Below are 12,183 nucleotides of genomic sequence, written 5' to 3' on the forward strand. Positions count from 1 at the left end.
ATGGGTGAAGTCGTAGATAAATTTGTGGGCTTCTTTCATGATATACTTGGGCAAAAGGTGGCATGTAACCCTATGGGAAGCGGTGGATTTCCTGGAAGAAAACTCACTCATGGTCAATTTGAGGACTTAATCAGGCCGGTGGAGGTGGAGGAAATTAAAGCAGCCTTATATGACATCGGGAGTGACAAGGCACCGAGTCCGGATGGATATGGAGCGAAGTTTTTCACTTCATCTTGGGATATTGTTGGGCCAGAGTTTATCACAGTTGTTCAAGAATTTTTTCTGAGTGGTGAAGTACTCAAACAGTGGAACCATTCATTGATATCGTTGGTCTCAAAGGTAGACCATGCCCCAAGAGTTTCAGATTACCGACCTATCTCCTGTTACAATGTGTTCTACAAGGTCATTGCAAAGGGGTTGGCTGGTTAGCAGGGGTTTTGGGAGACTTGTTGGATCCGGTGCAAGCTACTTTTGTAAAAGGTCATTCTATTGGTGAGATTATTAATCTCACTCAGGAGTTGCTATGGAAGTATGTGCGCAAAAGAATATCCCCGAGATGCATGATCAAGGTTGATTTATAGAAGACATTTGATACAGTAGATTAGGATTTTCTTATGGAGGCCCTCGTTGGTTTTGGTTTTCCCCAATGATATTGTGGATGGATTAGGGAGTGTGTAACTTGATGTGCGTAGATTGTATACTATTGTTTAGCATGTTTTGACGCACATTCACATATTTTGCACATGCTTTATCTATGCATTTTCGTACTTCCATCTTTGCTTTTAGCATATTTACTCATTTTGTTCGGAGATCTGCTTTTGTGCATTTTCTGTACGCAGGAGTCGATTTTGGAGAGGAATTAATGTCCGAGGCAAAAATTACATTGGATGAAGGAAGAGGCTTGAGTGTCACACGACCTTAACATGGGGGGTTGCCCAGGTCGAGCGGTGATCACCACTCGTGTGGTTGTAGTAGAGGAGGTAGTGGCCACGACCGTGTGTGCATCACACGGCCGTGCTAGGTTTGGAGCAAAGAAAGTTCAAGGTCGTGTGCACTACACGACCGTACAAGCCCTTCAGAGCTGAAGCAGTACACGACCGTGTAGATCTACACGGTCGTGCAACATTTCCAGAGGCCAAGCAAGCCCTGGCCGTGTGCACCACACGACCGTGAAAGAGCTCCAAAGCTGGAGGCAGAGTAGGCCGTGTAGATCTACACGACCGTGAAAAGGGGAGCAGTGGCAAAGCCTACCACGACCATGTCTCACACACGGCCGTGTGAGTTGAGCAGAGAGGGGAGTAGCACAGGCCGTGTGAGCTTCACACGGCCGTGTCTCAGAGCCGTGTGGCGCCCAAACCCCTCTTCTATATAAAGTCTTCTTCATGATTTGAAAGGGGATTCTCCCACTTGGGAGAAAACCAGATTTGGGGCGTTCCTCCACCTTCTTGGAGGAATTTTTCGACGATCTAAGGGCGGATCTTCAACGAATCGACTCCAGGGAATGAGGATTGGATCTGAAGATGGTTCTTCATTGTAGATAAGCTTCTCTTCCCTTTTCTTTTCTTGGATTTAGGATCAAGATGCTTGTAATTTTCTTGTCTTTGGATTCCTCTTCTTATTCTATGGATTAGATCTCTTTGTTCTAGGATGGAGGGAGTATTTGTACTGTGAATTATATTTGATGTAAACTCTTGCGGATTTGCCAATTTCCTATTTCTATGATTTTGCCCTGTTTGTATCTATTTGATATTGTGTGGATTGTTGTGATTAGGCTTAATTACCATACTTGATTAAATGTTTGGGTATCTTGTGGATCTTGTTAAGGTGATTCCTCACTCGATTATCCGAGGGACGTTCGTGACATACAAGCCCTTGTAAGGATGATTGAGGGATGATCTTGAGGGTGAAATAAGGGCATTCAAGGGGGTAGGATAGATTGGATGCATTAATCTTTCATATCTTCATGAGGTTGAGAAGTAATAAATTTCTATGTTGATTTTCTGAGGGGCGCACGTGACAGGCAAGCTCGTGTAAGGACAACATAGGAATCATTCATAATTGATCACATTTAGGTATAGATTTCAGTCCTAGGCTGTTTTTCTATTGCAAGAGAGAACCGGCAACCTTCTAGAATGATCACTACAACAAAAACTCTCATAGACATCGGTGGAACAACAACAGTTTTAAGCAAAACCGATGTCTTTGAGTATTTTACACCGGTTTTTCCAAAAACCAGTGTCTATGAGCGCAGATTTTCGTTCATAGACATCGGTTTTTTAGCCGATGTCTATGAGCGCCTTTTTTTTGTTAATAGACACCAGTTTTAACAGCGGTTTTTAAAACCCGGTGTTAATGAATAAAAAAAATAATTTAATTTTTCCACTAGCCAAAATTTACAACACTTCACAAAGTTCTCTCCAAACCTAAACCAATATCGCGCCCCTTCTCTCAGCCTAAACCTAAACCCTCTCAGCCTTATCTCCCTCTTCCCCTTCGATCGGATCGACGCCCCTTCCTTCTTCCCCTTCGATCGACGCCCCTTCCTGGATCGACGCCCCGCCTCCTCGTCCAATCCTCTCTTCCTCCTCCTCCTTCCTCTCTTCGCTCTTCCCAGCTAAGGTAGGGACCGACGAGATCCGAACAGCGAGAGGACACCCACGACCACCATGGCACGGTTGGTCGGCAACGTGAGGGAATCTGAAGGAAGAGAGAACATCACTGAGATCCAAGAGCTCGTACATAGAAGGGGCATCGACTTACTTCCTCCTATCCCTCCCCTCCCGCTATCTCCCCTTCTGCGCCAGATCTACCTCTCCGGCAATCACGACCTCACCTTCATCGGCGCCCTTCCGACGGCTCCCCCTTTGCCGCCACCTGGAGGGGGAGCGGTGGTTCGAGGGGGAGGGGTTATGACGGCTCCCCCTTTGCCTCGTCGCCGTTGATGCCCACTCGTCGTCTTCTTTCCACCGTCTGCCACTTCCCGGAGTCGTACTCTCTTCGCTGGTCTGAGCGGTCCCAAGCCCTCGCCTCTGCCTACAGAAGAAGAGACGATCTCAAGGCGTGTTCGATATTTTAAGTACAGCTCGATTTTAGCCTCCCATAGATTTGCCGCTTAATGTTTGTATCATTTCTTTTTCCCTTTTTGCTTGTCCATCCCAATGGCGGAGCTAAAGGGCTAAGTTTCTCGTTGGCTCCAAGTATCCTGGGCTGAAATTGGAGGATTCTGGTGTTTGAGGGTTAAGAAATTTGCAAATTTTTATGCTGAAATTTTCTTGTTTTGGAATCCTAATTCGAATGGGCACATCTAGGGTTTTTAACAAGGGCAATGAAATTAATCGCATTTTTTATTTCACATTTTTTTTCTTTTTTTTTTCTTTGTTTTTTCTTAATGATGCGAAGAGGAGCTTTACGCCCAGAAGAACCAATGAGCCCATCGTGTGAACGAGAATGGAGGAACCAGGCAATATAATGAAAGAAAATATACATTTGCAGCACTGTTGATAAATATAGGGAGAGTTTTTGATCCATGTCTTAGAAGGTTGACTTTTATGACAATCTTTGTAATGGATGAAGCTTTGGTACATTATAGAACATCCAGGGAAAGTTCTAATCCATGGCTTGGTAGGTTGACTATTAAGGCAGTGTTTTTATGACCTAGCTTTAGTACATTAGACACCTGCAGAGAGTTTAGACGTAAATCTCGCACAGTATGATTTGTTGTTGATTTTTATTCCTAATTTCCTTTAGGTTGATATCATCATCTAATGCACAGATTAATGTCATGCCAACTTCTGTGCTGAAATCACTATGCTATGTCCATCACTTGAGTTTTCCAGTGTAGTCTAGCACATTTCTGGGGAAAATAAGATTTACCTTTGCCAATATTGATCTTACATGGGCAAAATTATTTACATTTCTCCAATGTGTTAAATGAGCCTGTCTTCACTTAGCTTGTTCGAGGAAGAAACAGAAAGGAAGCTTACGCCTTGGCTAAGCCTTCATCTGTAGCTGATCCATTAACAAAATGGCGACCTTTCAAGTCACGTGGTATCTACCAAAGTTATATGGGCTGTAAAACACATGCAAGTATGGATTTTCTTGTCTTGTGAATTTTGTATCTACTGTCTCTTTAGCAAGAACCTAATTTACAAAATTTACTCTCTTATAACTAATGGTTATGGAGGATAACAACCAAGATATAATTAAGTGCATTTATGTTTCGGCTTAGAGTACCTGCTGTTTACGTGACATCTAAAGATGGTAATTATGTGCAGAGTGGCTATGATACTTTGTAGTTGAAGACAAATTCAATTACTTTGATGATCATCTAGACTGAATATTAATGCTTGCATTTTTAATTAGGATAATTAATTTGTAAATTTAGCATGAATTCTTACTATTCTAATGAATCTAATACAAATTTTAAGTGTTAATAAATACATGTACATACTTTCAATTTTATGACAAATTTAGCACATTAAATCTAAGGTCCATACTGGGGAGGGTATCCTTTGGTTGTCGTTGCGTTTAAGAAGTCAAACAATGCTTCACTCTTAATCTAGTCATTTCTAATTGCTGTTATATATCTGACAATGCTTTCACTCTTAAATCTAGTTGTTTCTATATACAATGTCTGGTTACTCTGGTGATTATCCATTACTCTGTCTTTGTTCATTTTTAATTCAGTTGTTAAGAGGTGTAAACAAACTTATTCAATCACATGCATTCTACCAAGTTGGAGCTTGGTGAGACCGAAATGTAATCTGCACGAGTAGATAAGGGCTTGCTCCATGCCTGGCGAAAGAATTCTTAGATTCAGGTGCCAAAGCTGTTGTCTCAGATGCACTAGTAAGGTGCACTAGTTCTTGATTCAGGTGCACTAGTTGTTATTTCTTGTTGCTAAGTTAGTTTTATGTATTCTTTCAACTATCAAGTTTCTTTTATGTTTATGCTAATTTTTTCAACTAATATGACATGTTTTCTGGCTTATAAATTTACCTCTTTTTGTTGTTATTGTTTCTATAGTATTTGTGTGTTGGGCTTCTTAGATGCTACATATATAACTTAAAGGCTTTGATCATTAAGTGAGTATTTTCTTTTTACCTTCTTGTTAAATCGATTCATGACCAAGTTAATTATGATTTTGTGAATTTCTGAATCCATCTGAATAGTTCCTAATACGGTTTAGGATTTAGGATAGACCGGATCCGGAAAGACTTTGCCAATTGAGTGACAAGCTCGTTGATTATTGGAGCTATTACTAGGGTTATATAGTAATTCTAATAATTAATTAGTCAGTTGTTTTGATCTTTCCAGCAAGAGATCTGAATGAAGTTTCCAGCATATATATGAAGAAAAAAAAATCTTTTGGGGTTCAAGCTTGCGTGCCCGATTACGAGTTTTACAATGTCGTTACTTTCTCTGATTTTTGGAATCCATTAGCTGGACCTCTGCATTCCTGTTTCAGTAGATCCTAAACATTCTTGGTCTAGGGAAGAATTTTAACTAGAAATAAGTTTAGTCTCACTTGACTCCCATAAAGATTTAGATGCATATTTCTACCCTTGAAAAGTTTGCAGATCCTGTAAAAATTCATTGGCTTAATTCAATCACAGTTTAAAATTGTTCCTACATTCCAGTTGTTGCTAAACTATTTGCCAAGAATTTCTCTTTGTTGTTATTATGTACAAACAAAATTAGAGGTAGACAGAAACTCTTCACCTCTACAATCAAAATGATGGAAATTGGAAAGAACAACAACTATCTTTCCCATATAATTCTCTAATCTGAATGGACTATCTTATCCTATTGACTGTTATGGGTGCTAAAGGGAATATATATCTCCCTATTACTAGCTTGGCATATGATAAATAATTACTTTTGCGACTCTTTTACAATATTATGAGGTCAACAAGCATTTAAACAATATTTGTTTTCCAATATAATCTCACCACACAAAACAGAATTAAGAAATTACTTTGATCACAGATTACATTCAAGCCAAATGTTATACAGGCTTGATTTTGTTTTATTGTTCAGAATACTGTGGAAACAAAAACAATATTGCATCATTTAATAATCTTCAAATGACACTCTAACTGAATTCTGGTTTTGGTGGCATTTGCAGGTCCATGATGCTTCCTTCCAACATGTTGATAACCATGCTAATTGAAGGTCTATTTTCTGGCTTTATCTGTATTCACCATAAACCCATTATCATCATCTTTTTTGCAATTTCTTTAGTCTTAGGATTAGCATCAGTCTCAGGACTAACAAGACTGGTATCAGGAGTGACCAAATCATAGTACTTATCAAAATTATCATAAACCCGGTCTGGTGTTAGATTGGGTTTATGATAATTTTATGTGCATATGCAATTTGTATCATCTTCAGGAATTGGCAAATGGTCAAAACAAGTTTAATAATAAGGAGCACACATATAGCTTGATATCTGAATTGCTTCCCTTGCTGAAACATATCTATCAGAACCAATTAAATGAACTGGAAGTAAAGTAAGGGGATCAAGGTAAGCTTCAAAACAATTGCCTAGTTTCTTCCTCCAGTTAGATATCCTCTTGATCGATCTATCATCCAGAAGGTGGATTTTCTGGTGTACTTCTTCGAGTATATGAGCCTCACAATGAGCTTGTTAACTGGTATGTCTTCACATCTTTAACACCTATGAGAATTTCGTAATTTGCTATGTTTCTGAAATCATGGACATAATAACTGAATAATGTGTCCTGACCCTGTTTCTTAAATGGTCATTTGTAAACTTGTGCCTCTATTTTGCTTTAGCAAGTTCTAATTTTTAGGTCATATTCTGTTCTTTGTTATCGTCTCATCATGCATTAAAATGCTCACTTGATTGATATTGTTTTCTTTTCTTGTTTCCCCCTTGGAACCAATAATTATTGCAGGACTTCACTAGTGGATTTTCACAGAAGTTGCTCAAATTGCTCTTACAAACTTTGCTTAGATTGTTGCGGAAAGATAGTAAAGGGATCTACTTCTCAAACACCTGCAATTGATTCCTCCAAGGCTGGTAGGAGACAGAGGGCAAAGAAGTATGTCATCAGAGAAATTGTTGGGAAAAGATGGAGACGTTCCACAGGCGAGCGACCAGATAACTCATCTTTATCCACCGTTGAATTTGATAGCAAGGCTAAGAATCATGGAAGCAACATTCCTTGCCCACCCAAGGAATCTGGAGGTTGTGGAAACGGTCTTCTTAAGTTAAGTTGCAGCATACCATTTGTTTGGTCTAAAACGGACTTCTCTTCTCTCTTTCAACTATGATTTTTAGTCTTGGTTTACTAATATATTATTTATGTGTTTTTATAGTTTACAAATCTCAAGTATTCCAGAGTTGAAATTGATGAAGTGCGGTTCGAGTGGGCTGAATGCATGCTAGATTACATTTGAAGTGCGGTTCTACCTTAATGTGTTGTTAAAAGAATGTTCTACCTTGATTCTGATATCTATTAGCTTTTGATGTAAAAAGAATGTTTGTGTATTTTATGGATACTATTGTAAGAAGATTATTTATGTAATTTGTGAATATTTATGTATTTTATGGATACTGTTGAATGAAGAATATTTGTGTGATTTATGAATATTTGTGTATTTTTTTTGTTACTGTATTCATTGTTTTGGAAATCAATGTGCTGTTAAAAAATATCGATTTTACATCGGTTCTCCACCGCAGCAAAACCGGTGTTATTAACTAATATTACATCGGTCATATACCGCGACCAAAACTGGTGTTATTAACATATAATATTACATCGGTTTTACACCGTTGATGAAACGATGTTGTTAAGTCATACTACACCAGTTAATAACCGATTCGAACACCGGTGTCGTTAAGTGATACTACACCGGTTTTAACCCGATGTCTAAAATGGTAGACCTTTTACATCGGCTTCATAGACATCGGTCGAAAATGAAATAGACACCGGTGGAAAACCGATGTCTATGAGGGTTTTTGTTGTAGTGGATGGACAATTAAGGAATACGATTTGGTAGATCACCTACATTGAATAACGTTAAAAAGAAACCGAAACTCCTAGAGCATCCTTTATCATAACCCTTATTCTTGTTTCTATTCTTTTATCTCTATTCTTACTTTTCATAGTTGCACTAGTTTTCATAAATCAATTGATTAGTTGTTTAGTTAATTCGTGTTGAGATATCTTTAGTGCTTATACCAGTCCCTGTGGATACGATATATTTCTTTATTACTGACGACGTATCCGAACACTTGCCAAACGTTAACAAGTTTTTGGCGTCGTTGCCGGGCACTGCGCTATAACATTAGAGATTATCAATTGAGTTAGACTAAACATAACTTTTCTTTTCATTAGCATAGTTGTAACTAATATTTAGAATTATGTTTTTCTTGTATATCTTTTTACTTCTTGTCAATTCTTTTTGTTGCAATTCTAATTCTGCATTTTTGATTTCTAACATCCTAGTCTAACTTTTCTCTTTTTTTTCTTTTGATTTAGTTACTTTCTTCCTTTTTCTTTTGAGTATATATATCTTGCAATCTTGTTCTTGTGTATGTGAAGATCTAACTTTGCAGGAGAACTTCTTCCTCTAGACCCCGAAATTGACAGAACATTTCATAGAAGGAAAATTCTGCAAAGACAACAAATAGAACAAGAACATTTTAGCATGGTGAATAGACCACTAAAGGATTATGCAGCACCTTATGCTAGAGGGTTTAGATCTAGCATTTCAAGACCTTCAGTGGAAGTAAATAATTTTGAGATCAAACCTGCTATTATTTCTATGGTGCAGCAAAATCAGTTTAGTGGAGGACCGCATGAAGACCAAAATCAACATTTGGAGGTTTTCTACGAGATATGCGGTACAATGAAAATGAATGGTGTTCCTTCTGAAGCGGTGCGCTTATTATTATTTGGGTTTTCTCTAAGAGATAGAGCTATGCAATGGTTAAACTCTTTAGCTCCAAATAGCATCACCACATGGGAACAATGTGAGCAATAATTTCTGGATAAATTCTATCCACCTAGTAAAATGGCTCATATGAGGAATCTCATTGCAAGTTTTAAACAAGCTGATTCAGAATCCTTATTTGAGGCTTGGGATAGATAAAATAGTATGCTCAAACAATGCCCACGCCATAGTTTGGAGAAGTGGTTAGTGTTGCACACATTCTATAATGACATTAATTATCATACTAAGGTGTCCCTAGATTCAGCTGCTGGAGGGGCTTTTATGAACAAAAGCCTAGATGAAGCAGAGGAAATAATTGAAAGTGTAGTATAAAATCATCATCAATGGCCAAATGAAAGAAGTGGTGGCTATTCTTGTCTAAACCCAACAAAAGCATCAGGAAAGTTTGATGTTGATGCAGTTACTTTAATGGCTGCAAAACTGGATGCTCTTACAAAGAAATTAGAAAGTATGGGAGCTAATTCAAATACGGTCAATGCTATTGTATCTAATTGTGAAGTATGTGAAAGTTCTGATCACTCTAGTGACTCATGTCCTTTGGGAGCTATTTCTGCACAAATCAATCAGTTGGAGCAATGTGATACGATCATGGGTTTTAATCAGAGACAGAACAACTCATACTCAAATACATACAACCCTGGGTGGAAAAGTCATCCTAATTTTTCTTATAGAAATAATCAAGACTAAGGATCATCTATGGGGGCAAGACCTAGTTTCCAACCCGGACAACAAAATTTTCAGCAACAACAACAATCTTCTCAAGGCTATCAGTTTTCTAAAATTGAAAAGATGCTTGAAGAAATTATCTTTAATCAAAATGAAATGAAGCGAGACATTTTGAAGTTGACTCAGAGAATGGATAATTCTAAAAAGCATCAAAAGATCCAAGATAGCCAAATTGCCCAGCTAGCCTCATCATCTTCAAGAGCACCAGGGCAATTTCCTGGAAAACCTTATGTAAATCCAATAGAGCATTGCAATCGCATCGAACTTAGGAGCGGACGGACCTTGGGGGATCCTCAAGTGACTGCTCAAAAAGAGATGAAAGCTGAAGAAGAGCTCTCTCCTCCGGCACTTGAACCAAATCAGATTCAAGAAAATGAGGAGAGTACCATTAAGTTTGAAGAGACTCTTCCACTTAATCCACAGAGTCAAGTAATCCCTTTTCCTCAAAGATTAGTGATGCTAAAAAATGATGAAGAGTTTGGCAAATTCTTGGAGAAAGTCAAAGAGATATGTGTTGAAGTTCCTCTTATTGATGCAATCTTACAAATGCCCAAGTTTGCCAAATTTTTGAAGGGCATCATGTCTAGCAAAAGAAGAAGAGGAGACATAGAGACCATAGCACTTATGGAGGAATGTAGTGCTCTTTTTGAGAAGAACATTTCCCAAAGTTGAAGGATCCGGGAAGCTTTTATATTCCTTGCAACATATGAGCTAAATTCATTGAGAAAGCTTTTTGTGATTTAGGGGCAAGTGTTAGCCTCATTCCTTATTCCATTTGTAATAAATTAGGTCTCAAAAACTTTAAACTTACTACTATGACACTACAACTAGCTAATCATTCCTGCAGGTACCCTATGGATATTGTTGAAGACGTGCCAATAGAGGTAGGTGGGAGCATAATTCCCACAGATTTTGTTGTGTTAGACATGGAGGAGGATCCGAAAATTCCTATCATATTAGGAAGATCATTCCTTGCTACAGCTGGAGCTATTATAGATGTTAAAAATCATAAACTTTCTTTGGTAATTGGTAAGGAACGGTTGGAATATGATCTATCTAATGCCTCTAACCATGTCTCTTCTCTTTTAAATGCTTGTAGCAAGGCAAGCATTTACAAACTTGAGGAATGAAATTTCCATCCTCATGGGAGGCCACCAAATGAAGAGAACAATGTGGTGGAAGATGATGGGAGAAGGCCTCCCAACAAAAATGAAAAATATATCTACCCTCCTAGGGCAAGAAAAAGAGAAGAATGATTAGATTGGTCAAGCTAAAGACCTTAAACAAGCGCTTCTTGGGAGGCAACCCAAGGGTTCTTTTAGTTAGTGCATTTCATGTTTCTATTTTTCATTAGTAGTGTTTTTACTTTGTTTTTGTTTTGATTTCAGGTTGAAATTTCACTTCCATGAGCTAACCATGATTTCTTCATGGGCATGGAAGTGTTGGAGAAGCAAGGAAGGAGAAAAATCATCATTTGGAGCCAAACAAAGTTTGGCCGTGTGCCATACACGGCCAGACGTATACTGCAGATAAGGGGGGTGCTAGGGCCATGTCTTCAAGACACGGCCGTGTAGGATCTCCAGAGAAGAAAACATGCTCGGTCGTGTCCCAGACATGGCCGTGTGAAGATTCCAGTGGAGGAAACAAGCTCGGTCGTGTCCCACACACGGCCGTGTGAAGATCTAGCGGAGGAATGCGCATTGGCCGTGTCATCCAACATGCCCGTACGAAGCCTCCCAAGGAGGAAAAGGAAGAGGCCGTGTCTCACACACGACCGTGCGAGCTGAACCGATAAGGAGATGGTTGTGGCTGTGCCAATTGGCATGGCCGTGTGAGCCAACCCGAGAGGGAGAAGGGAGAGGCCTTATAGATGTACACGACCCATGTGGAGTGGAGCTGTTCAAGCCGTGTCCCCTATACACGGCTGGATCCAAGTCATGTCCGCCACACACCCCCTTCACCTCCACACCTTTTTCTCTCCCAAACTCCTCTCTTCTTCAATCTTTCTCCCAAATCTTCTCAGATCTAGATCTCAAATTTTTCCTTTTCTTCTAACTTTATCAAGATCTAGATTCTTCTTTTCTCCTATACCTAAGATCTCCAACTCCTTAGCTAAAGATCTTGTACTTCAAGATCTAATCCATCAAGATCTAACTTCTCCAACCAAGAACAGTACCTCCCCCACTTAATCTTGACAATATGTCCAATATTTTGAAGAGACTTCGCAAGGGGAGTGGAGGATCAAGCGGAGGAAAGGAGCCGACAAGGGAAAAAGGAAAACAACCAGCAAAAGGCAAGGGGAAGAGGACTGCACGCGACGAAGGTAACGACAATGAATTCAATATCATTTTTAGAAATGAAGATCATAAGACTAGATTTGCAATTCTTGTCAATAGAAAGATTATGTGTACAAGATATATGGATCCAACCGTTTTAGACATGTTAGGAATAAGAGATGATATAGATTGGATG

General features: G+C 39.0%; 1 non-coding gene across 1 annotated transcript; it reads right to left on the reverse strand.

Moving 5' to 3' along the window:
• Nucleotides 1–9,052: 9,052 nt before the first annotated feature.
• LOC121974045 lies at nt 9,053–9,158 on the reverse strand. Its single transcript, XR_006109921.1, has one exon. It is a non-coding gene; the product is annotated as a small nucleolar RNA R71 (small nucleolar RNA).
• Nucleotides 9,159–12,183: the final 3,025 nt, after the last annotated feature.

The sequence above is a fragment of the Zingiber officinale genome, chromosome 4A (genome assembly GCF_018446385.1).
Source record: "Zingiber officinale cultivar Zhangliang chromosome 4A, Zo_v1.1, whole genome shotgun sequence".
NCBI classification, from domain to species: domain Eukaryota; kingdom Viridiplantae; phylum Streptophyta; class Magnoliopsida; order Zingiberales; family Zingiberaceae; genus Zingiber; species Zingiber officinale.